General features: G+C 42.9%; 1 protein-coding gene across 1 annotated transcript in view; it reads right to left on the bottom strand.

The window, feature by feature from the left end:
• Positions 1-12,357, bottom strand: part of STK38L (serine/threonine kinase 38 like) — a 45,398-nt gene extending 33,041 nt beyond the window's left edge. The window contains exon 1 of the mRNA XM_014889106.2: positions 12,307-12,357. The gene's annotated coding sequence lies outside the window, so the exon portion shown is untranslated. The remainder of the gene's footprint in view (positions 1-12,306) is intronic.
• Positions 12,358-25,840: the final 13,483 nt, after the last annotated feature.

Raw genomic sequence — 25,840 nt, 5'->3', positions numbered from 1 at the left:
TGCATTGGTCCTGAATCTCACCTTCAGTTTAGTATTACAGTCAGATCAGGTCAGCACTGGGCAAAGACACACTGCTCCTCTGGCAAGGCTTCACACAGACACACGTTTGAAAAATAAAGTGTGTGCACTTCAGGAACATAAAAATGCTTTATGGAATCCTATTTTTAACACTAAATGCCACAATGAACTATGGGAAAATCTAGAATTACAGCAGGAAACAGAAGAAAAAGCTCAGATGACCTAAGCCCAGGGATCCTTCAGAGGTGCAACTACAGAGGATCACAGGAGCCCTGGGGCTCTCACAGCTGCTGTTGAGGGAGCACATTCTTCACGATCTTCTGGAGAAAAACAAACAGATCCTGACCACGCTGCTGGCAAAACAAAAGGAGGCTCGGAATTCACAAGTTCTTGCATGCACCTGCAGGGATATTTGACAAAAGTGAACCCGCTAGATCCTGTTACTGTTGACATTTCATCTGCCACAGAGAGCTATCCAGAAGTCACACAGCAGTATCAGGGTGTTCACTGGAGGCAGCACAACTGCAAGTCCACTCAGGCCTTCCCTGCACCTGTATTTTTCTCCATCTCTAGTCACTCTTGCAGGAGGCAGAAGCAAACACTTCCTCCCAGTGCTTTTCCAAGTCCACAGACTACACAGGATGGTTAAGATGTCAAATTGCCTTTAATGTGCAACTTTTAAACACCCAAGGGCAGGCAGATGAATCCTGCCTGGCATCTGACACAATGCCAACCCTCATTGTGATGAGAATGAGTCTTTGGATTTAGCAGTTTGCTTCTCATAATCTCCAAAGCCTCTAACTGTTGGCTATGCCTCTAACAGGTTCCTCAAGCACTTTTATAGACCCATCCTCAGCAAACAGATTTCACTTTCAGTTAAATAACGTTCCAAAAGTCCAAACAGGCAAACAAAATAGGTGGCATTCCTCCTCCCCTCGTCCCCATCTGCACCACAGGACACTGGACCCCCCAGCAGAAGAGGCCCAGGCAAGTCTGTAATGTGGACAGGCACAGCTCCCACCAAATTTAAGACAATTTGAATCCAACTGTGGCTTGAGCATCTTGTAATTTTTACAGCCTTTAACTCTGGGCACCTCACAGACTGTAAAAATATTCTCTGCATAAAGAAAGATCTGAAGCTCTATATATATAGTGTTTGCTAAAAATACCTCTTTGGAGACATCCCTTGCCAAACAGGTGCCAAAACTTCAAAGGCTGAATTATCATGTTGAAATATTTGAAATGCAAGTTGTTATGATTCTTGTGAGGCATGGCTGGCAGGCAGGCAGAGATGGCATCTTTCAGCTCCAAGACCTGGTCCAGGCAGTAACTGGAAATTGCTCTTTGGTGGCTTACGTGAAATGAGTCAAGGGATCTCAGTCCAGCTCGCAGCAAATTAAGAACCACATCACAAAAGCATCTGTAATAGTCACTTCCTTTGTTGATACCATTCTAAAGGCCAAGGACTGAATAAGGTAGGGAAAAAGAATTATCCTCCCTCAAAATAGCCCTCTCCTTCAAAACACAAAGTGCTTTTATCCAGTATCTTTTGTGAAAGCATCCCAGTGCATTTTTACTAATATGAACTAATCTAAGCACTCCTTTAAGTAATACCTGGAACCCAACACTTTACCAGTAGTAAAGCCCAAGACCTGCTGGCTTCCAATATGCTAGAACCATGCAAAAGGAGAGCAGGAATATTCCCATCCATCATTCTAACTGCATTTCTTTCTGAAGCCAACCAAAGTTTCAGAGCTCTCAAGCATTTTTCTTTAAGAAAATTTAGCACAGAAACAGAGGTTCACCTTGAACCAACCACTTCATTTCAAAGAAATCAATCATTTTGTATTTGCCTTGTATTCTGCCAGTAAAAGGGCATGAAGCAAGCAATACAAATTTAGAAAACTAAGTAACAATATTACAGACTCTGCTTTAAGAAAACAAAGTAATTTTAGCTGGATGCGTCACAAACACAATTCAGAGCAATAGCTTTCAAAACATCGGTCGATTCCATTAATTAACTGGAACTTCTTGTATTGGGATGGCACGAGGTAACAGTCTAATCAGACAATATTAGGGGACTGGTGCTGCTCAGTAAATTCAGAGATGCCAAGCTGAGCAGAAAGATTGTGTTTCATTCAGAGATGAAAGCCTTCTGAATTTTGGTGCTTTGTAAACAGCTGCTAAACTGATTGAACGATGCCTGTGAAGTACACAGGGTCAAATGTGGCCAGTACCTCAAAGAGCACCACGTTTCAATATTGAAAAAGCACTCGTGAAAAACATCTCTGTACACTCATATCTGCCTAGCACTTCAAAAAATGTCCTAAGTATCCACAACAGGCAGGATTATTCTTTGTCAATCCCCTCTCCCTCAAAGCTGATGAGAATTATACCACCAAATTCAATATGGATAGCAGATTTATCAAAAAAAGAGGCTTCTTGGTTAGAATTAGCATTGGCTGAAGTACCAAAGGAAATCAAGAATTACAAGAAATCCTTAGGTGTTTATTTCATTCACACATTAGTCAATACCATTAATCTGGAAAGCCATTAGAATGCATTCAGTAAAGCTTCCTTACCTAAATTCTATTTCATTTAAGACTCTACAGTCAGGGTCAAACACAAACTACACTCCTGATCTATCCAAGGAAGGGAAAACTGGAGGGAAAAGCAAAGGCAGGTACTTGCTACAGCACAGGACAAAAAGCTCGTTTCCCTGCTCTGACACACATCAATACTGGCAGCCCACTTGTGTCAGTGACTTCATCTGGTAAAACAGGTGCTTTGTTGACAAGATCATCCCCACCCCTGAACAGAAGGAAGCTGCACCCAAAGCACCAATTCAGATGTTCCAGACAGAAGTCTGGCCTTCCATCCAAGACAAATATGGAGCTTGAGCTGCATTGCTCCTACTTGGGGTTTAACAGTTTGCAATATCCTAGGATTTACTTGAGGATCCAAGGAGAAGGGGGGTGGGTGGCCCTTAATTAACCAGTCTTTGTGGCAAAACCCAGCCTTGCCTTGGCACCCAAGTGAGGGAGGGAGAGGACTTGGATTCCACACTCACATGAGAAAATCTCATCCTGCAACTGCATTCTCCAGCTGCACACAGGCACATGCAGATTTACTCTCCCTAATGTCCTAAGTAAGGATACAGAAGCTTTTATCTTTTCAGTCTCTACATCTTTAAGGATGACACAACCAATGAGGAGCACTTCAGCAAAGAACCAACAAAATACATTTATGCTCTGGTTCTCAGACTGAGAAAGTTACAGGCATAGAGAAATAAGAAACACACTGTCAGGACTAATTTCAAAAATTAGGTTCCACAAGGAAAAAAATATAAATAACACTAACAGCTTTCAGTTTCTTGGATTGTTTTTCTTAAAGTAAAACAGTAAAAGCAAAATTGTCATTATAATTCTTCTCTTGCAGCCCTTGCTCCCAAAGCAACACAAGCTCATTCTGTGCCTCAGGGTCAACACCTGAAACTGGACTGAACCATAAATAAAATTGAAATTGGCATTCTAAATATTGCTGCTTGTTTAACAAAAAAGGCAGAGAGAAAATTAGCTAAAATTACTCACCTTTATTAGAGTATAACAATTTCCCCCCCAATTACTTCATAATTACTTCCCCTTTCTTTTTTGACTTTCCACTATGATTTCAATCCTTTCAAATGCAGTGATCCAAAGTACACATTAAAAAAGTATGTGCATCCATTGGTCGTTCTCCAAATGTTCCTTTTGACTGTAAAGATTATTTCACAGAGCAGAATGTTATTTTGCTATACATAAAAAGGGCAAGCATATTTCTTCTTTGTACCCTCACAAAGGCCAGAGTTTTGCATCTTACTGAGGACCAAAGGTGAAGGCAGCAGTATTTTTGGCAGGCTCCAAGGAACCTCTTTGCAGCAGAGGTGCTCAGCAAAGTTATTCTGTCAGCAGCCAGGCTGCAGCACAGGCTGTGAGCAGCAGCTCCAGTCAGTGCTGTAGGTCAGCGTGTATTCAGACACGAGACATTCTCTCCTCCCTGGTTTTAGTGATACAATGTTCATCTCTTTCTCCTGAACTCTGAAAGGGATTTGTTCCTTCTTTTTTCATCTGCCACTACAAAAGTGGCTTATGTGTCTGTGAGCAAAAGCAAACAGTTCACATGAACCAGGTGCCCTCTGGGATTAAAAGGGGCTTAAAGGAATCCAAGTGTGAGCCTAAGACCCTGAAGTTATGAATGAACCCCAGCTGCCAGAGACAATGCTTACAGTGCTTTCAGCCTGAACTGGGAGCAGGTTGTACTCAGATGCCTCCTGAAAAACCAAGTGCAAAGTTCCTTTAGGTCAGCCTACAGCAGCATCAACATCAGCAATCCTCACAGAAGGAGCTGGGATTAGAGCTGAAACACTTAACTCCAATATCCACATATTGGTCAAGCCCACTGACACATCCATGGCCCGAAATTCTCTGCATTGATCACATCAGTATGACATTAATTTCACACTCTTCATCGTGACAAAGCCCAGAGCAAGGCTGGGAAGACAAGAGCACACATCATCACTCCTGTCACAAGAAACTTTTATACAAGCTCACCTACATCTCAATTACATACCAGGTATAACCAACCCTTTGGAAGTGCCAAGATTTACCTGCTCAAACTGATCAGCTGATAAACACATTCTAATATTCACCTGGAGACCTCCATCCTTCCATACATGACTACCACACCAGCACAGCTGGAATCCAAGGATTCATCCCACAGATTTGCTCTCCTGTAACACCACCATAGTTACATGGCCTCAAATATTGGAGACAATTCTGCACCTGGGGCACACAGTGATTTCAGTGTGTTCCTTCTTGTTGAAGAAATGGATTAATGCTACCTGTAAACACTGTTATTACTGAGAACTAGAGCAGTCAAGAACTGGTGCAATGTAAGAAAGGTAAAAAAATTTCCAATTTCTTTGAAGATTTGCCAGCAAAGCTTGACAATTTAAAGCATTCCACTTTGTTCTCTTCCCTTTATCACTGGCTCATGGGAAAAACAAAAGACAAGGAGTATAGAGAAGAAAAAGATTTAACAAGGCAGAAGAATCCCCTTCTGTATTCCCTTCATCTTCTAAACAACTGGTATTGTTTTTCCAGATCTCCTTCTCAAAATCTTCCTGCACTTCAATCTCTTACCTGAAGCTATTTCTGAAGATGCTCATTGCTACCACAGCTCATCAAAACTTCCGAGATTTCCAGCCTGTGGTCCAGAGTGCTGGGAGGTGGGTGATGGGCTGAGAATGTGCTGTGCCTTGACAGCAGTCTGGGCCTTATTGTCATTTTGTCCAACTGCAATTTCACTTTGATTTCACAAAGAATAACCAACTTATAGGAGATTATTCCAGGTGTTCTTTCACGTAATTGTTGCGGTTTTTTGTTTGGGTTTTTTGTTTTAAAGAAGGAAAAGTTTCTAATTGCTACTTAAGCAATTGTTCAGTGAGGTCCCCATACCCAGACTACAAGTGATACAGGCTTTATATGATCTCTCATTCTCTGTCAAATTAAACACAGAGCAGGAGTGTCCATATAATAATTAACCCTAAGAGGAACCACCTAATACACTTCAACATAAAGTGGTCATTTACATTCTTTGCTCACAGGAGATTTGAGAGATGAATTCATGAAAAACTCCTGTTTTGATAAACCTTGATTCTCTGCCCTTAGTCACTACTTTCTATGGCTGTGAAGACTGGGGAAGGACTAAACAATAAGACTTTACTAGAAATTGTGCTTACAATATCATCAGGATCATTGGTCTGTTTCTCTCCTCTCTCCCCAATAAACCTGAATATTTCCTTTCCTGCAGCATTCATGGAAATGGAGATACATGCTATAACTAATTTATTTCCTTCACGTAATGAAATTAAACTACCAGCAAACAGATTAGTTTAGCAAGAGAAATTTTCTTTAGGCACAATAAAACTTTTGATTTACACAAGTGAAATATGGCAAGTCAGTCCAAGAACAGCCACCTGTTCAACCAGGGTCCTTTATCACTTTAGTGGAACCAACCAAGCACAAACAAAACCAATAAAAACCAGCGAGAAAGACGCATGATAATGACACCAGAAATGATAAAATTCCTTTCTTTCACCTTATCTTGAAAGTTGGAATTTGCTGCAATGCACTTGACTGCCTTCCAAGACATGCAACTATAGGATCTGCACCACAAGGCAACTTTACTTCAGAGAATCACAGACTGGTGGGGTTGGAAGGGACCTTAAAAACCATCTAATTCCAGCCCCCTGCCACAGACAGGGACACCTGCCACTATCCCAGCTTGCTCAGAGCCCCATCCAACCTGGTCTGGAACACTGCCAGGGATGGGGTAGCCACAGCTGCTCTGGGCAACCTGTGCCAGGGCCTCCCCACCCTCACAAGCCACACTTTCTTCCTCAAAACCAATCTAAAACTTCTCTGTGTCAGTATGAAGCCATTCCCCCTTGTCCTGTCACTCCAGGCCCTTGTCAAGAGTCTCTCTCCATCTTTCCTGTGGGCTCCCTTCAGGCACTGGAAGGCCACAATGAGGTCATCCCAAAGCCTTCTCCTCTCCAGGCTGAACAATCCCAATTCCCAGCCTTTTAAACTGCCTTGCTAAGTCTCACCAAGAATATTTGCTACACCAGCGTCTGATAAGCAACAGCCATTACTCCACTGAATGGGAATGTGCTTTCCCAGCTGCCTGTTACCTGTCTGTACCAGCCATGGCTCTCATTGCTGAATGACTGTGTCCCACACAGAACTTCATATGCTGAACACAAAATTCCCTTATAGTTCCCGATTTTACAGCTTGTTAAATTATACTTTTAATTACTGTTAAACAGGCTTCATTCTACATATCCAGTTGTTACTGTGTGAAGAAACAGGTACTCCCACTAAATCCTTACCTTGTGATTAAATTTGTTCTCCTTTCCTGCTCTGCAAACACCACAGAGGAATCTTTAACTTCAAGAAACAACAGCTGTCTTTAAACAATGTAGTGCAAAGCTTTTGTCTGGGGAGCTACTAATGTAAGCTCTCCTCTTCATACAGGACTCAGCAGGATAAAAATTAGTGACATTTTAAGTGGAACAATTCTTTCATCACCAGGCTGATATTTGGCTGCCATTCTGGTTACCTCCCTTATAAGGCACCAGCAAGAGGGAAGGGCAGGGAACACATTATGCAACTGTTCATTGTAAAAAGTAATTAAAACAAATTTTAAGAAATGCCTGTAATAAACACTTTTCCAATACACAAGAAACAAAAGGAGCCTGGTGCCATTGGTCTAAGGTCTGCCATTTCTACTTGGCTAACCTGGGAAAAGAGAATTTCTCCTGAAAGATAAGGTTTTCCTCAGTTTTTATGGGAAAGAGTGGAACACTGAAGCCTGTGAACTTCCCCTGCTTTCTCCAGAGTCTGGTTCAACTCTAACTTATCAGCCAAAGAGGCAGCTCTGCACTGGGTAATAAAGGGGCAGTACAGGGACACCTGCATCCTGTCCCCTCCTCTGTGTGCAGGTGTGATCCATGGAAATCTGAGACGTCTAATTCAAAGTTCAGCTTCAAACAAGGCTAAGGGGATTCTGTGGTGAGGCCATCCACATCTTGGCTGGCTTGTAGACAACAGCCCTCCTGCAGACAAGGAAATATCCTTTGGAATTTACCTATCAGTTCAGCTGTATGTAGATTTTTACTAGTGAAGTCATAAAAACACTGAGACTTTTTACCCACAGAACAGACTCAAGAGTCTCCAAAGTGGCAGTGACCTGGCAGGAAGAGGCCCCATCTGTCCTGTCTCAGTGATCCTGGAGGAAGTCCATGGCACAGCACAAGCATGGCAGAGAAGCTGCCCCCCTCCTTGTTGCCCCAGGGACAGGGACATGGAGCCTGCAGCACCAGCAGACAGGCCTGTGCACACACAGCTCCCCACTTGTGTCAAGCTGCTCCTGCCTTTCCTTTGCTCTTCTGCCTCCAGCAGCCATTTAGGGTAGTCAGGTGTCTTACTCAATTGATGACTTTCATTCCCTCCTCATCCCTTGGTTATGGGATGGAAGTTATGACTACTGCCCCTTCCATACACTGCTGTACAGAAGTTAAGCATCTTTGGTTTGGTGCTACCCAATATCTTCATTTTAACTGTGACCAGCTGATGCACAGCTGTGTTCCTCATAAGCATTATTCCACTACAGTGGTTCACAAAAAAAGCCTTCAACCAAGTACAACTTTCTGGGAAGGCCAAGTTTTCCAAGTGCTTGTCTGTGGGATGGTTGGCTGGCTTTTGTTGTCCTGCCAGGAGATTTAATTGCTAAAATACCTTGGCACATTTTATAAATGCATTACATACAGTGCTCTCAGAATTGTAACCATCTTTTACAATAAATTCTCTTTATTACACTGAGTAGAAAAAGGTTTCACAACCTTTTATCTGGTCAAAGAGAAGAAAAAGATTTTTTGTTTCCTCTTCCGTGGAAAGCAATTTAACACACTCCAATATGGCAAGGTCTTTGCTAAGACTGGAGCTCCTCTACAGCATGCCAGTGATCACAGGCTCAAACTCTGGAACATAAGAGACACAGCTAATATAAGTTGCAATACAGTAAACACTCTTCCTCTCCCATACAGATCTGAGCTATCCCTTTACTTCCTCCCTCCCATTCATTGTCACCTTTGATAAACTCCATCTGTTTGCACAACCTGCACACTATTACAACCAAACTATTACTTCATCTTGGCTGTTCCATGTTACTAAAAGGTGAAGAGTTGATTTCCTTTTTACTACTTCGGGACATTCTCACTCTTGTGAAATCCCATAAACCCAGGCTACCATTTTAACCAACCACTGCTCCTTTTACTAGTAAAAACATAAAGACAACTGTTCCTTAGACAATCAAAATCCCATAGAAGTAGTCTTCCAAATTCTAAGTATCTCTTTCCTTCATATTCTGATCAATTGTAACTCTCTTAAAACCATGGGTCAGCTAACAAATTTGCAAGTTTGTAGACATAAATATTAAACTAAGTTTCAAGTCTACAGTTCAGACCAGAAAATGAAATCCAACAACTAAATTACCAAGAAATCAGAAAATCAGATATTTGAAGCATAAAAATTAATGTTCTCTTCTGATCCACCATTTTCCTTTGCTTTTTTCTTCTGTAAAAAGTATTTAATGAGATATCAATGCACGCCTTACAAGATTACCTAATTTCACAACTACAGCAGTACTATGACAACTGCCCATTTTAATGCTTCCCATATTGATTAAATTATTTATGACAAAGAAACTGAGCTTTTCTTGATCATTTCTTTCTTCCCTTACTTCCTGGGGTTTTTTTATATGGTTAAGAGGAAAATGTTCTATTACTTCCCCATGCAAATGCAGGAGCAGTGAGACTGCCAGAAGTTATTCTGTAGTTTTAAACTACAGACTTGCAGGATTTTCTGTGCCAATCAAATCATAAAGTCTGCTCTGCTGTATTTGACAACTAATTTCTGAATCTTCAAGACAAAACTCCATCACCTTAAATACAGTTCATTATTTAAATTCATAACACAAAATAAATAGTTCTGATTTCCTACCCCACAATATTAAATTGGCTTACCCCAGCATAACAATTTTTTGCACAACAAAAGCTGTTATTCAATCACCATTCTTTGAAAAATTCTGCACCAACCCATCTCAAAAATTAGTCTCCAGTTATTTATCAAACCCGTATTTTCAAACCATAGCAATGCAATTACCACTAGTGGCAGGTCTGCTCTAAGTGCAGCTATATGTTGAAATGAGCAACAAGAGAAGATTAAATGATTTTGTGGACAATTGTATGTTTGATTTATGTCAACTGCCATTACCCTAAGACACAAAGCCTCTTTCTGGGAGACTAAAAGCAAACCATTTACCATATAATATCAGCTTAGCAGGCTTTGTGCTGATGAATACTGCATTCAGAGAAGCAATTCGTTTCATTGCAATTTCCATGTCTACCCTGCATCTCCTGGAATACAAATATCAAAGTTTATCAATTGGCTTCACATTTTAACTAATGCTCTACTTAAACTTGGTGGGAAGAACAGTATTTTTATTGGAAAAAACATGGTCAGAGCAAAAACTGAATCTGTAGGGAGAAGATAAGGTTTGAAAGCAAGACAAACCCACTGCCTAGACAGATCCAGTGGACACACACAGTGACTAAGCTCCTTGTGGTCACCACAGGATTCAAGAGCCATCCCAAATTACAGCAGTAACCTAAATGATTAAAAAAACTCCTACCCACCATTCAGACTTTGGGGACAAAATGACAGATGAACCAAGGGAGGCTACACAGAACTCCTGAGAAAGAACAGGTAAGCAAATTCCAGCCACGTGCACTGTGCATGCACTGAGCTCCAGTGTGATATCCCACATTGTCCCAATCCAGAAGAGTCCCACCAGGGACCCCACTGCAGATCAGACCCCCGAGGTCAGCACCAAAAACCTCATACAAGCAGGTCCACAACAGACCATCTGACAGAAATCCAAAATTTCTGTTCTGGGAACGTTCCCTCACCAAGAGAATAGGCCTGGTCCAAGTCCACTGAAAGTTAAGGATGGTGTGTGGGTTTGCTGTTTGTTTAACACAGACTAATTTTCTGGAAAAAAAAAAGGCAGAAGGAAATAAAGCATAATACCTGTCCTCTGTAAATATTTGCTTCTGAATTCTGCTTAGCTAGTGGCTTGGGATTTGTCTTCCCCTGAAATGTTTGAGGAATAAATGTTTAGAATTTTTTAAAGCTCTGTTAAGCAAAAATATTTAAATTGAACATACAGTATGCTGTGTACATTATGAAAAACAAATGAGTTCACAGAGCTATGCAAATTTGACTTTTACTATCCAAGACATTTCTTAACAAAGCCAGGAAAACATGTCTACAAATGGCACAGAAGGTAAACTCTACTGCAGTAATTCTATTGGATATAGTAACAGATTTCTCACATGCAATGAGGGTGCCCACTGATCATCAACTCTCAGGTCAGCAGACTGCGGGCTCCCATTTCTTTTCACTCTTCAGAGTAAAATTAAAGCTAATATTCTTTCATTCCTGAAGGATAAGGAATGAAAACAATTTTTCAGACTCCTGTGTATATTCAGGCATCTTTTATGGAGCCGGCACAACAACTCAGCGAGATTTATTAGCGTTATAAACTCTCATAAACAAGATCCCTCTGCTTTAAGTGACTTTAAAAAACTGTAATCAAAACACTGAATCAGCACACCTGACAAACCCCAACATCTACAGTCAACAAAAACCCCACTGCTCTCCAAAAAGAAGGTAGAAGAAAAACCACTACATACTACCAACTACCATACCGAAGAAAAAAGAAAAATCAAACGTCGGCACTGCTTTTGATTCAGAGGCTACAGCAAGGCTCATTTATTCCGAGCCTGGATTTTGTAAGAGGAAACCAGGTACATCAGCGGAGGCACGCGTGTGAACTCTGCTATTCCAACCCAAGGCGTTCCAGATCAGGTAAAACCAAACAACAACTGCGAGAGCTCTCTAAGTTCTTAGCACTTAACTTTTACCTGAATCAATGAGAATTGTGCAAAGACACAGAGCACGAGCCGGACAGCCAAAGCACGGGGGCCTCAATGCCAAACTCCACCGGCTCGGCGGAAGGTTTGGGATTTGCTCCTCCCGCGAGTGGAAACTTGTGAAGGTTGTTGGCTTTTCTAAGCGCATTATGGAGATCATTTCGTCCCTTTATTTATTTATTTCCAAAGAGGGCAGGACACCCTTAAGCCCAGAGCCACGTTCTGTAGCACGAGTACAGCTCAGCCCTGACCTTCCCGGCAGGGTCCCCGCACAGCCCCGGCCCCGCTCCCTCCGCCGGGCTCACCTCGGTCCCCGCACCGACACCGCGGGGGCACCGCAGCCTCCAGCCGGCGGCAGGGGGACAAGTCACCCCCGGGGCAGGGGGAAGAGCCACAAGTCACCTCGGGGGCAGGGGGACGAGTCACAAGTCACCCCGAGGGGCAGGCGGAGGAAGTGCCCCGCAGTCCAGAGCCGCCCCCGATCGTCCCCGCAGCCGAGACTGAGGCTGCCCTCCCACAGCCTCCACGGCGATGGCTGCTCCTGCTGCCTCACGGTGCGGGGGGGAGGAAAGAGGGAAGGCAGGGGGAGATTCCCAGTCTCCAGTGGCAGCGTGCCAGCGCTGTTTCCGCGGGCAGCGCCGGGGCGGAGGGTGCCCAGCTCCCCTCAGGACCCGGCTCCCCTCAGGACTCACCTCCCGCCCCGTCTGCGCGCGGCGCCGCCCCCGCGCTAATGGCAGCGGGCGGGCCCGCGGCGGGGGCCGATGTTTACCCGCCGGATCTCGCGAGAGCCGCGCGCCGCCGAGCCCCGCGCCGCCATTGGCCGCGCCCGCCGGCGCGCGCCGCCCGCCCCGCCCAGCTCCGCCCAGCCCCGCCCCTTCCCGTCCGCCCCGCCCAGTCCCGCTTCGCTCGCAGCGGCGTCCGGCCATGGGGCGGGCGGAGCGGCGCAGCGAGCACCGGGACAGCCGCGTCTGTTTCTCTGTTCCTCTGTTCCTGCGGGGCCGTCCCGGAGTGCACGGCACTGGACTGTGTCCAAACGGTTCTGGAATATCCCCAGCGAGGGAGACTCGCCATCCTCTCCGGACTCGGTCACTGCACAGGACAGAAGTTCTGCCCCACGTCCAGGTGGAACCCCCTGGGCTCAGTCCCTGCCCGTGGCTCTGGTGCCATTGCTGGGCCCTGCTCGGAGCCCTCCCTGCACACAGGGACACCCAGGGCTGAGGGCCCCTCTCAGCTGGGGCTCCTCTCCAGCCTGGACAGCCCCAGCTCCCTCAGCCTTTCCCTGGCACAGATGCTCCAGGCCCTGAATCATCTCCGCAGCCTCCGCTGGCCCCAATCCAGGAGCTCCCTGTCCCTCCTGTGCTGATGATCCCAGAGCTGGACACAGCTGTCCCAGGGGTGGACAGAGGGGCAGGATGACCTCCCTCTATCTGCAATCCATGCTCTTCCCAGTGCATCCCACGATCCTGTCCCTCCAGCCCCGCAGACCCCTTGTCACTCAGCAAGCTCTGCCAGTCGGGACTCACTGAAGGGCTCCTGGTTGTGACAGGTCTCACAGTCAGGAATTAAACTGGCCTCAGCTATGCAGTGGACAAATCTGTGAGCTCAGATTGGAGGAATGGCAAAGGACAATCACCTGCTTCCATTACGACATGGAGCAAGTGGAAGTGAGGGAAAGTTTGTCTCGATGTCATCACTTGACTTTAGGAGACTTGCTGGTGAGGAGAACTTAACTGACAGATTTGATTTATTTTACCCTGTTAGTCTTTATGTAGAGATAAGAAACTTAGGAGTTCTGTGCACTGAAGCAGATTTCTTGCCCAGAAACCTTACAATTTCAGGATCTACAGACAGATCCAGAGACTCCACCATGGACCCGCTGAGCACTGTGAACCTACCTGCTCAAACCGGGTTTTAAAAGCATTAAATTTTATAGGTTTGAAATAACAGAAGCCTAAAATTAGCATGTTTTAACTTGAATGAGGTACAAGAATGCTTCCTGAAGAGACTGACTGTCCTTTGGGACATCTGAACTCCGGTCCCACGTTTGAAACCTGAGATAATGAAGTTGTGCACTCACATTCACCATGTTGGAAGCATGGGCACATAATCCAGAAACAGAATTAGCAAGAGGGGAGGAGAAACTCTACAATAAATAAATTCAAAATAAACTGGTTATGGATCTAGAAAAGTAGTATTTTGCTAAAGCTCTCTTCCCAGAGCAAAAGTCCTTAATAATCTGTGTAACAATGGTCAGTGGGAGTGACAGACATCCTTACCTCCAGCAGGAATGGGACCTGGTTTTGACTGGGGATTTGGGGTTTTTGTGAGTTGTAAGCTTTGGTTTCAGTGCTTTACTCCTGTCTGCTCCCCCAAGCTGCCACAGGGAAGTCGGAGGAGGCAAGGTCAGTCTTGGAGAGATGATGAGGCCCAGCTGTGACAATGAAAATGGAATGAATATTCACGACGTGACGTTCCAGTTCCTGCCTTGCTGCTGGTGCTCCTCTGGTGGGTCCTGCCAGCACAGCAGATGGCAAGCACTGAGAGGCTGTTGTGCCAGTGGAAAATTACTGAGTTTTGTTGGTCCTGTGCACGTATGTGGATGTGTGAGGGGGGAAGTGGGGCAAACTTCCATTTATTTAATTATTTTCAAGAGAGAAAGGGAAACAAATGGCTCCCTAAGACTACAAAAATTACTGGCATATAAAGAACCAGTCTCTCGTCTTAGAGGAATGAGGCATGTCTGTTTGCATTTCGGGTTTTCTGCATAATTCCATGTAACTTCCCTCATAAGTCGGGATTGTGAATTTTTTTATATAAAAGTGCAATTAAAAAAAGAAACCATAATTTAATAAAAGCACCAGCTGTTGCTTAACAGACCTATGGAAAAACTAACTAATGTTTCTATTTTTATGTAGCTGTAAAAGTATTTATGTTAGCGGACATTCCATTGCAAAACACATAGTTTATTTTAATTTTCTAATTTTAAATATATGTTTTTAACAGAGCTGTGAAAGTCTGATTAATGGGTTCACCACTGTTGCAGTTGAAGTTAGTGGGCTGGTGCCTTGTGAATATTTGAGTTTGTCCATAGTCTTTGACAGTCTGCACAGCTAAAGAAACTTAAAACCGAATGCTCATCCTGAAATGAACTGTGGCAGAGCCAAACCTATGGTGTCTATGCAGGCAGACGAAGTTTGTTGTTGAAAGAGAGCTGACAGAAATACCTAAGGTTTTAACCCAAACTGTGACACAGTGTAACCATTACCAACAGCCCATTAAACTTTTATTTCTGTGTACTTCCAGAGTTAGCCCTAATATAGAAATGTAAGCACCTATTCACCGTGTAGAAAGGCAGCAGCTCTTTAAGCTGCCAGGCATAGGAGTTAGACAAACATTTTGAAACAAAATCTTTGCTCTGAGCATGCAAACTTCTGCAGTGTGCTGTCCCAGTCCTGCAAGCTGTGACAAGCAGCCAGGGTCCTGTGCCCTCTGCTCTGGCTGCAGCAGCAGCGGGATCCACCCCGGGGTGCAGCAATTAAAGGCAAACACAAAAGCCCAAATACCTCTTGTCAAATTCCACCGAACCTCTGAAGCCTTCAAAAAACTTAGGGGAACGTCTGTGACAAAGCAAAACAATGTTGTCCTCGTTATTGTAGTTCAAAAGAGGGAGAGCTTGTCAGAGAAAGGGCATTTATGTGAGGGTTTGACATTTCTTTCTTTGCAGTCAATTGGTGTAACAAATCCAAATTGCTGTATCAGAGTCATGCTGGAGATGTCTCTTGGAAAGTTTCAGAGAAGGTTTTAACCATGGAAGCTCCTTCTCAGCATCAGAAAGAACCTAGAAATGTTTCATTCACAAGTAGTTTGCATCTAACTAGCTAATGAACATTTAGGAATCAATTCTGACTTTCCTTTCTTTCTTACTGTTTTCCTAATATAGTCCAGGTGTATTTCTTAAGAATAAACCAGAAAAGTTCCAGAACATTTAAGATTAGTCAGGAAATAATGCAGAGTTAGGTAAGCATAGGGCCATTCGGAAACATTCCCACAAACTTTCTACTTGTTTATTATGACCTTTTTTGTTGCTATTGATACTACTTGTAATCCAAATTTTACTTGTAGCTCTCTGATCTGTCTGAATAACAGAAGTCTATGTTTTCTATATTCAACAGGTAGAAGGCCAGGAAAAAAACCCAAATGCTTTAATCTATTTTATGACACTTCAGCATTGTGCTGTTACACAGTTCTAATAAGATTTCACACCTGTTGAGTGCACTGTAGATCTTCAGTTGCTTGATTCCAGTGGGGCACAGTAGTAAATCAAATGTTCAGAAAATGCTGCAGCATAGACAAAAATGTAATTTCTTAATAGGTGGAATGCAAATGTAAAGGGAGTCACATAGGCACATATGGTCATACTTCACATGCAGTGTTTCACAGTTGAATTAAACTGTTAAGATCTTGGGTCTACAAACCCTTGAAAAATGAGACAACTCAGAAATTCCTTTGGTTTACTTCTGTGAGACCATTCATAGAAGTAACATTTGCTCACCCAGTTGTTTCCTGCCATGCTCCATCTTCAGGAAACCATCATCAATATTTAAAAATACCTAATGACATCAGAATGTCTGCACTGGTTCAGAGCTGGGCTCTGTCTCAGTCACATTTCTGTCTTCCTGGGATCATGGCCTGACATCCAGGGAAATGGAAGAAAGGAAAAGAATCACAAAGAATTCCTTTAAAACCCTCTCAGCCTTCACCTATCCCAAGCCTGATGTTGTCTGTCTGAATAATAGCTCCAAGGGTTTTGCTCTTCCAAATGCTTGTGCAGTCTCCTCTTAAAAGCCTGGAACCATCTTGTATTCCCAGCATGTGGAACAGCCTGTTGTGTGAATTCACCTCCTTTGGCTTGTCCTGAATCTGGTTCTGAGAACATCTTGGTGTGCATCCTGATTTTGTTACCAGCACAGATGATGAACTGTCATTCCATGTCCATCCTGGCAGCGCTACTCTTTTTTGTATATCCTGTTCCTTCTCAGTTTTCTTTATTCCTAACCTGGAAGCCATTCCATACTCTCATCAGTCATGTTGCCATGTTGCAATTTCTATTACATTTTTGGAAGGAAGGGAACCATAATTTCACCATTCAAAGTTTGGGCAAAACATGAATTTAACCCTGGGTATTTAATTTTTGCTTCACCTCTTAATCTAGAGGCAGAATACATCATTTGTTATGTCTCTTAAAATAGGAAAAAGTTAAATGATGTCAACAAATAAGTAATATTAGTTCAATTTTAAAAATGAGGTGCCTTTTGAGGGTATTTTAAACATTCCAGCTCTGTTCCATACAGGCAACCACAGACTGTTCTATATGCACACTCTTTCTGAGAAAGTTCTAGTTTATACTTTCCTGAAAGCCCAGATAACTTTCTTTATATTTATAGCATCTATGTCACAGGGAAACCATTTATATTTCCATGTGTATAGTCTAAGGAACAAAGCAACTCATTCAGCTCTACAAAATCAAGGCAATTGGTATAGTCAACTTACAGACTGTCAACTCATATCCTGAACATCTTAGCAAATCCCAGCAGCCTTTCCAAAAGCAGGATTTCGCCAATTTTCAATACCATTGAAATGACTTCTTTCCAATGTAAGTAGTATTATTTTTTTTAGCATGAATTTCTGGCTTGGCTGTGACTTTTGCAGGCTATTTGGAACCCGGAGCATAGTTCTTCCTGGCACAGAGATACCAGATTCTTCAGGCAGGAGTTACGGATGTGACAAATTTGATTGGTTTTGTAAGCAATTAAAATATTTATAGCTCAGTTCGCTTAAACAACGTCATCTCTTAAAATATTATTCCTGGATTCTCCTTGGAGAAAATCCTTGGTGGACTTGCAAGAGACATATTTAGCACATGGTATTTTTCCATAAACAAAGAAACATGGAAAGTCTGGAACAAAACAGTTAACAAATACACTAACTAATAATAACTATTTTTAATTAAGGAAGCTCAGTATTATTCATCAGTTAGCACAGTCAGCATTGTCCTTTCTTTGAAATTCCAGGGAAAAATGAAGGTGGCAATTTTCCCAGTCAAACCCAGAGATACAAAATAATATACTTAACAAAAATACTCATGTTTTCCAGACATCTTATTCTTAGTCAATATATTTGATCTGTTCTTACACTGGTTCAGCAGTGATCATATATGTTTTTCTTCTTAGCAAAGATTCTCTGCAGATCCTCTGCTAAATCCATTGTTTTTTTCACATTATCCCAAGACATGGGAGATCACTGTGTGTTGCAAGCTTAACCACACAGTCTGTCTTCTTACTCAACATTCGCTTCCTATATGGTGATCAAGTGCAGCTTTTCTGTCTGACATAAAGCTCTCAAAATAAATTAGGGAAAAAAGAAACTGGAACAAGATGTAAACAAAATGATGCAACTTGCTGTTACATTCTGTTCCCTGGTTTTCGACCCTAATGCATCTATTTTAGGGCCTGATACCGAAGTGCCAGGAGCTATCCCAGCTTCTGGAAGAGCCTAGGGAGAGGATGTTCTTGCTTGGAAGGGCTGTCTGGCATCACAGCCCAGTGTAGCTGACACAAGAGAACCAAGGGCAGCAAAACAGGCACAGGATGCACAGAGACTGACCAACCTGGCTGGAACTGGAGCTGCCATGTCCTGTGATGTAATGCAGAACACCACACTTCAGTCACAGAGCACAGTCTGGCTCTGGTCCCACAGAATGGGGCTGAAGTGACAAGCTCTCCCTCTTGACATCTCATGGATTGATGGTCAATTGCAGGAGGGTCAAAACCTGTGGTTCCAGAGTCTGTAGCTCAATGTATGGAGCCAGTGAGGGAGATAAGAGGATGGATTACAAGGAAATGGGATAAATCTCGATGGGGCTGTGAAGAAACACTTCTGGAACCATGAAAGGCTTGTGCAAAAAGGACTGGTATAAGCTTAGACCATAAGCTTTGTGTTCAGGCACTCCATTGCTAAACATGAATGACCCAGCTGTACCTCAGAGGAGCTGCATGGAAGGGAGGAGAGTTTGGTGAGGGAAGAGATCAATGGTCAGAGATAACCTGAGAAAACCACAGGCCCAAGCATCAAGGAGTCTCAAGAGCAGGGCTGCTGATTCCATGGTGGAAGAAGCAAGCACAGTGCAAAGGGATCACTGGAAAAACTTGGGAGGTTTTTCTAACCCAAAATTAAGCTAATCCAAGGTTAGGGAAGCACTGCTAATCCTTAAGGGCTCAAAAATCTTAAATCAGCTCTCCTCTCCTAAACTTTCACCAAATTCACAAAACCATGAATCTGGGAAAAAAAAAGGAGACGATGGTGATGAATTCCCAGGGTTTAGGTAAGTGCTTTGGTTATTTAATCTTTTATGCTCTGTTCCCCCACTACTCTCTATTTCAATGGAATAACTGAAAGCCTGAAAAGCTCCATCCTAAATACTCACACAGAGATGCAACTCCTGCTCTGCTGAGTTCTTGATTTACATTTCCAGTCCTTTCACTCACTGTCTTCCAACTCCATTGCCTAGAGCTTTCCCTGTTCCTTTAGTCCACTTAGCAGTACCTGACTGCTCCTACTGCATGTCCCCAACCACTGACAGTCGGGCAGAGGTTCTCCTGTGTTTCCAGGGTGTGTGAAGCATGTTCTTGTCATGCCTTTCATCATTACTTCTTCTTACTGAACAGGATAGGAGGTGTTCTCCATGTTGTTTGCTGTCTGTTAACAGCAGGTCTGTTCTAGATTTTTAATGCTAATCTGATCTTCAGTGACAAAGTTGCAGAAAGGACATTTCTCCAACCTAGACAGCAACCAGTAAACTTTAGTTCTGCTACACGAAGAGAGAGAGAAAACTCTTTGCAGAACTAGGGCTGTCAGCTCTTGAGGTCTGGGTATTTCTCACACATCAATGAAATGCAGACAAAATCTTCAGGGTTAAAAAAATGATGGTTCTCCATTTGACAAAGGCCACTTCTGAAATTGGCTTAGCCACCTTTAGCACCTAATGTGAACCAGGAGATTCTAGGCAAAACATTTCAAAACCAAAGTGGAATTCTCATTTGAAATGGGGGTTTCAGAGCCAGTTTTTCCATATCTCACACAATCCTATAAACATACAGAAAATTAATTCCTTTTTAGGAGAAGATTAATTGTTTTACTAGTGAAGTCTTGCTAAGCTATCAAGAATCGGTTCTCATTTGACAGAAATATTATGGGATCCCTGTCCATTTATCTGTCCTAGTTACAAACATATCCATGCACATTTACAATTCTGTAATTGAATCTGGCACATGAAGATGTGAGTGTACTGGCCTAACCCAGCAAAATCTCTGGCATTCTGAAGTTTTAATGTCAATAAAGAACAAATACCTTCTCCCATTCATCCCTCTGAAGGTTTCCATGAAGCACCAACAGCTCTGACAGCTTCCCAACAGCTTTGGCATTCCAGCAAGAGTTTTCCAAGGTTACTGGGGAGACAGACTGGTCAACTATTGCATCTGAAGGTCAAGCCCGTGTGAAATTGAGACAAACACCCTGTGAAGACCAACCTACTAAATAGGATGACATTTTGGAGGCTCACCTGTGCTGCAGGCAGAGTTTACGGTGATAGCAACATCTGCCCAATTTAGCCCCAGAGATTTGTTCAGGCAGTGTCTTATGCCACTTTTCATAGTAAAAAAAAAATTATGTAAACATGCTGTAATTTCCTTTTTGTTCCTCTTCTTTGTGAAACTTACTTTTCTTGCTGTCCTTTTTCACTACCAAGGTAATTGCAAGCATAAATTCAGTAAGTAGCCTTTTCACTTTCATACCACAACTGCACCCTGGAATATAATGATCTAAGCACAGTCTCCATCTGCAAAAGAGAAGAAAGTGATTTCAAGCTAACAAAATAGCTACAAACTTAATGCAGCCTCACACTTGTTTAGACTACTAATGAGGGAGAGCAGGGAAAGGAAAACAATTCTGTTCCACTCCACTTATCTTGTGGGCTTGGATCTTTAAATGAAAATAATCCAATTAATTGTCACAGCATGAAGAAAGTAGTTGGGTCTGATAAAAAACGAGGCAGAACCCTAAAGAAAAAAACGTATATTTAAAGTCTTAATTTAAGCCAGCAAAAGATCTGGTTCCCATGAGCTGGTTCCAGAGCCTTCTGTGCATTGTCCCTGAATGGATCCAATGTCACAGAGAGGTAGAACAGTCAGCTGGGGCACATTACACAGGACCAGTTGGACCAGTTGTGTAATGCTGGATCTCTCTGGCTGTCCTGTTGGATGGAATTCTTCCAGAGCCCTCAGGAGCACAGAGCTCTGTGCACCAATGGAAGCAGAGAGAATAATTAAGCCTGCAGCGCTGGAGCCTGCTGTGGAGAAAGGCCACAGGGGGCCCAGGGAAGAAAAGCTTTTTAAAACTGCATCAAACATCGAATCCCCAGAACTCTGTTCTTACCCTCCCAGTTACCAGTCGAGGATCTGCCACGTTTTTCAGAAATTACTGCTATTCAGAAGCACAGCAATAAGCTGCCAGCAGGGTGCCAGTGGGGTGGAGCTGCCAAAGCCGATTCTCAGTCTCTCCAAAGGAAGAGAATATTAATCAAGGTACTCGTTTTTCTCCTTCCTCTGTGATTAGCCATGCATGACCACTGCTTGACCACCTGAGTTAACTCAAAACTGTGGAAAAAAAATTAGTGTACTCAGAAGGATTACTGAACAAAGAGAGTAGCTATGGAAGGACAAGAAGCAGTCAAATACCTGGCCTGGTTTGGTGAGGGTCAAAGAAACAGTCAGATGATAGGGAGTGCATACAAAAAGGTATAAGCATGGGCAAAAGCTCTCTTAGGTTTCTATGGTATAACTAGTCTTCTGTGTCTCTGGGACAGCAGCATTCCTTAGTAAAAAAAATAGCTCCAAGGCTATTTCCAAAGAGATTGCATATATTAGAGTTCTTCCACTTGCTGGAAATTTTTCATCAGCTGAGCTAACTAGGAAACTCTGCTCTTTCATGAGACTCCTGTCGTCCTTCTGTGGCTGCCCCATCCCTGGCAGTGTCCAAGGCCAGGCTGGATGGGGCTCTGAGCAACCTGGGATAGTGGAAGGTGTCCCTGCCCATGGCAGGGGGTGGAATGAGATGGTTTTTAAGGTCCCATCCAACCCAAACCATTCTGTGATTCTTTTCCATGCAGAAGTGGGGAACTGACCCATGGAGCAACTGTAAAATCACATCTGAAACCTTTAGTTCTGCACCCTAAGTATTGGCTACTAAGAAAACATCATGGCAGTGAATATGGAGAGGAAAAATGCATTGAAAGCAAACAGCAGCCAAATTCTTCAGAGAAGCTGGAGAAATTTCTCAGAAGAAAATATTTCAGAGGTGAACAATTGGTCAAATAGTTGAAGGGGGAAAAGAATATCTTAACTCACTTTTCATAAACGTTTGTTGCAATAAGTAAGATCTGGAAGTGCACACCAACAAGATAATAACATGAAAAATGGCAGAAATACTACCACAACACATTTACCTCCCAGCATAAATGGAATTACTCTCTAAATTCCGTTCTAGATCTGTCTGTGTCTGTGCCTGTGACCTGGAGCACAGCAACACTGGCTGGCAGGGACTGCAAATCATTATGTCCAAGCACCCACTTGAACTGGGGCTGCCACCAACTCTACATTGGTTGTCTTGTTTAGCAAGGTCCTGAAACCTCCAAGGACATCTATTGTAGTGTTTTTCTATCCTCCCACGAAAAACATCCTAATGTCCAGTCTGGACTACCCAGAACAGTTTGTGGCCTCCACATCTTCATATAGCATCTTACAGTGCTGAGAATTTGGCTCTTCTTTGGCTTGATATTTTTGTAGCTCCTCTCCAAGCAGTTTTGTTTTCTTTTTAATTCATCATTTTTAAATGATTATGCTACTTTACAGGATGCCAAAACTGCTATGTGATCCTCTTTGTAACTGGCAGTGGGGAATGGGTCTCTGCACAAGGAGTATTTGATTATTCTGTGGCTGTTTGCAGCAGGAGCACACCCAGTGAGGTCCAAGGACATCAGTCAGAGAGGAGAGTAGAATGATCCAGAGATATTGTTTTTTCTTCAGGATGAAATGCCTTCTTTTCATTTTGAGGCATTTGTGTTCTATATTACAAACCTATTAATCAGCTGGTAAACATTTAAACCTCATAGCTGGGACTGTGAGTTGCTTCTGCAGCTGATAATCTTCAATCAGCAGTGGCCATCAAGAGGTGTTGCTTCTTTACTATTCCCTGAAAGGGGCATTGGCTGAAATCTCTAATAGCCCTGAGCATATCTGTAAACTCATTTTCCTACATGTGTGCCTATGGATACTGTAAGAACCACACTGCTCTCAGCTTCTGTGATCACCTGGAAGCTTTCTGGAGAGCTCTAGGACTGGTGCAATGTATTCCTGCTAAACCATCTGGCTGAGAGATCTTTTTTCCCCTACAAGATGTACTGGAGTCTGAGTTTAGGGCTCTTGATGGCACACTGAATGTTGCATAGATTTAGTCAGGCCTTTTATTGCCTTTTATTGACCATTAGAGGTTTTCTGGCAATGACATGCTGGCACTGAACTGCTGTCAATGCGTTTCTTAGGCTGCCCCTGAGAGTGGTTTTTCTGCCATCTAGTCTCATATGATTTTGCTTTTTCAGATGATTTTTTGTTAGACAACATCAGTTGCAGCCAAAACAGGCACAAAACGTACTTTGCAGTAAGCAGGTTTTTAAGTGAAAGATTTTGTGAAAGTGGACTTCACTGAACAGTTCTGTACCCTGAGGTTTGGGGTGCTTTGGGCAAAACCCAATGCTGTGACTCTCCACACTAAGTTCAGGTGTAGTAACAGAAGTTTTATCACAAGAGATGCTGATCAGAGTGTTCTGCTGGTTCCTCCCCTCCCTGGAAGGACATATTTTATTACAATCATGCTAAAGTAATTCCTAACAGTCCCCTACAAAATATTGGTGAAATCAAACACTGCAAGCACAGCTACTTTCCCCTCATTAAGAAAAAAATCTATTTCAGGAAGGTTTTTTTAATGCTTCTACTGTTCTGGTTTTTCATACTAAGCCACACCATTTATTTTAGCCAAGTGATCACTACATTTGTGCTTTTTGGATCTTGCTCTTTTATATCCATTCTTCATTTGATTTCGAGTTCCCATGCTGTATTTTGCATGTAATTCATAGTCTACCAGCTACGTGAACAGAGCTAATCCTGTCAAAGAACAAACTATCACTACATTGTAAATAACCGTCTGCAGCCTGGTCCAGGATTTCTTCACTATTCTTGATTAGGTAAAAAGATTAAAAGCTCCTTCCCTTGCCAGTAAAAATCACATTTCAGTGGCTGGACTTTCAAAAAGATCACGATGAAGCACAACTAAATCCAAGAAGGCAGGGCTTATGCCATTGTGTTATTACCCTGTCCAATTGTGCCATTCCCCTGTCCAAGAACTATTTTGAATTGAGTAGAATTGCAAAAAAAAAAAAAAAAGTCACTTAAGAACTCTAGAAAAATGGAACTATCACCAAGGAATAATTAATGAGTAACCTACTGATAAAGCTGCTTCATGCTTCAAATGTAACCACATCTGGTCCAGCAATTTTGACTTATCTAATGGTAAAACTTCCTGGTTTTGTTTTAAATTGCTGCAATTTCTTCCCCTTATGTCTAAAGCACCAGGCAATGCCTTCTGTAAGCCAGAGCAAGTGGCCAAATGTCCCAGTTCTTTGTGGAGCTGTGGCAAGTCACTTTTAGTACAGTAACTCTGGAGTTGCCACATCCTCTCCAGGCATGGGCTTACCTCATGGAGCAGATAGATACAAGCACTGATAAAACAGGGCAGATAGCTGGAGATCTGCAAGAGGAACGTGTTATTTGTAAAACTACATCAGCTGAAAGCAGGAGAGGCTCCCAGAGACTGGATGGCTGCGATGGCATGAAGCAGGTGACACATTTCTGCTGCTCTTGCCTGCAATGCTGCTCTGAGGTGTGTGGTAACATCAGTGAGGCAATGAGGAATAAAAACAACAAATGCATCTCAATTAAAAGTTTCAGCCAAGGCTACACCCCTTTGGTTGTGAAAATTTCATCACACCCTTCTTCAAGTGACACCTCTGAAGCAGTTTGCAGATCTGCAAGGTAAGGGAGTCCTTAGAGAGACAGCTCCTGAATGTGAGTGATTGACAAAAGGTCAAGCTATTGCAATATTTAAATCAGGCACTGAAACTCTCAACCCCGTTTCTTAATCTCTCTTAAAAAACACTCTCTTCAGCAAGACTCCTGATTAGTGCCAAGATAAGATCTTTTCAGGTAAAGTGTTCAGAGAAGCAGGAACCATCCCCATCACTGTCAGTGACAGAACATGGCAGCACTTACCCAGCTCCAGTTCACGGCTGAATTTCGGTCCTACACTGTTGAACTCAAGGGATGCTGCTCTTCTGACCCACTGTCACCTCTGCCTTCCTATTCCTGCAGTGAGGTTGTTCCCTTCTGGCATCACTTGTGGGATGAAGCCTCGCTGACTTCTGTGCACGTGTGAGGTTATGGCTTTAGTGACAGGGCTGGGGGCAGCAACCACATCACTCACACGTTGCCTCTTCTCTCTCATTAATGGGTTTTATCACCACAGAACCTCTCCTTCCAGTTGCTCTTCAGAGTGGAAAGGACCCAGCTAATTTTATCTGTCTTCTCCTGTGTGCATTCTAATGATGAGGTTTTAATTAAAAATACTGACAAGGGCTATGTTGTAAGGAAAGTTGACCACTAGAATGACTGGAGGAAGTAAGAGCAAGCCAAATTGCAGATCTTGTTGAGCTAAGGTGTTTCAGATAAAGGGAATTAGAAATGTAATAAGTTGTTAGTGATTTTTATGTAATGTCTATCTTGCCAATATAAAGTGATTTATTTTGTACTCAATGCCAATCCTATAAACACATAAGAAAAGGAACTTTTTAAATTTTGCCTGAGTGTGGGGAGAAATACGACCAGCATTAAGGAAATTAGCAGGTATTCTCAGGAGCTGTGTTAATGGTCAGGTTTTTAGAAGGTCTGTGTGTGCATATGTGTGTATTCATGTGTATTTGAAGGAACCAGGTTTACAAAAAAAAAGTATCAAAATCCCAGTGCTGGTGGAATTGATGTTTGACTCACTCTCCTTAAGAAGGGT

Source organism: Sturnus vulgaris, chromosome 5 (assembly GCF_052056855.1).
Source record: "Sturnus vulgaris isolate bStuVul1 chromosome 5, bStuVul1.hap1, whole genome shotgun sequence".
Lineage (NCBI taxonomy): Eukaryota > Metazoa > Chordata > Aves > Passeriformes > Sturnidae > Sturnus > Sturnus vulgaris.
Note: the sequence above shows the minus strand (reverse complement) of the source record. Positions and strands in the feature narration are given on the sequence as shown.